This window comes from Pteropus vampyrus, unplaced genomic scaffold, assembly GCF_000151845.1.
Source record: "Pteropus vampyrus isolate Shadow unplaced genomic scaffold, Pvam_2.0 Scaffold125, whole genome shotgun sequence".
NCBI lineage: Eukaryota > Metazoa > Chordata > Mammalia > Chiroptera > Pteropodidae > Pteropus > Pteropus vampyrus.
Genome location: NW_011888906.1, coordinates 3,236,454 through 3,237,736, shown reverse-complemented (window position 1 = coordinate 3,237,736; position 1,283 = coordinate 3,236,454). Strand labels below are relative to the sequence as shown.

The 1,283-nt window shown below is 40.7% G+C and overlaps 1 pseudogene; it reads left to right on the top strand.

The window, feature by feature from the left end:
* Positions 1 to 394: 394 nt before the first annotated feature.
* Positions 395 to 513, top strand: LOC111743986 (annotated as a pseudogene).
* Positions 514 to 1,283: the final 770 nt, after the last annotated feature.

Below are 1,283 nucleotides of genomic sequence, written 5' to 3'. Positions count from 1 at the left end.
GTAGTCCACCCCCTCCCCGTTCCCCAGAATGTTTTTTGAATTTATTTTATTTTTATTAAATTTTTTTTTCAAATACAGTTGAAATACTATATTATATTAGTTTCAGGTGCACAAAGTAGTGATTAGACATCTTTGTGGAGAAAAAGGAACCCTCAGGCACTGTTGGTAGGATTGTAAATTGGTGCAGCCACTATGGAAAACAGTATGGAGGTTCCTCAAAAAGTTAAAAATGGAACTACCACATGCCCCAGCAATTCCACTTCTGGATGTTTATCTGAAGAAATCCAAAATACTAATTCAAAAAGATATATGTACCCTTAATGTTAATCGTAGAGTTATTTAATAAGGCAAGATCTGGAAGCAACCTAAGTGCCTACTAATAGAGGACTGGATAGTCTATGGCCATGCTACCCTGAACAAGCCAGATCCTGTCTGATCTCAGAAGCTAAGCAGGGTCGGGCCTGGTTAGTAATTGGATGAGAGACCACCTAGGAAGACCAGGTGCTGCAGGTGTAAAAAAATAAAAAATAAGGGATTGTAAGCTGACAAGGTCCTTGTAACCTATGAGGTCAACCAAGGGTTGCCTCGCCACCCCCCCACCAAAAAGACAACTGGATAAAGAAGAGGTGGTGCATATATACGGTGGAATATTACTTGGCCATAAAAAAGAATAAAATCTTGCCATTTGCAACAACATAGATGAACCTAGAGAGTATTATGCTAAGTGAAATAAGTCAGACAGAGAAAGACAAATCTAAATCTAAAAACAGAATAAACAAACAAACAAAACAAAAACGAACTCACTGATAGAGAAAAAAGTGATGTTTGCCAGATGGAACATGGGGCTGGGGATGGGTGAAAGGGAGAAAAGATTAAGAAACCATGAAGTTCTTAACAAAACTCTGACCCTCTAAGTCAGTGGGGTAGAGAGAGTGTTGCCAATCATTGCCAAAATATAGGTCTGTGATATCCTTTTCCAGAAGCTTTTTCCTGATCAATGGCAGGAACAGAGGTGCCTCAGACCCAGCCAGGGCTTTAATTTTGCACTAGCTAAGGGTTGAGACCAGGCCAGACAGCTGCAGAGTGATTGGGGAAAGGGGTTTCTCTGGGTTTCAGAAGGTCCCTTTCTGTTTTTGCACACACCAATTTGCAAACAGCATCTGCAGGGTTTGTTGGCAATGGAGACAGGGTAAATCTTTAACTTTCTGGAGAAAATTATCCAGAACTATAGCTCTTTTCAGGAGGAGAGGACATGTCCCAGGCAAGGAAATGTAGATATGGCC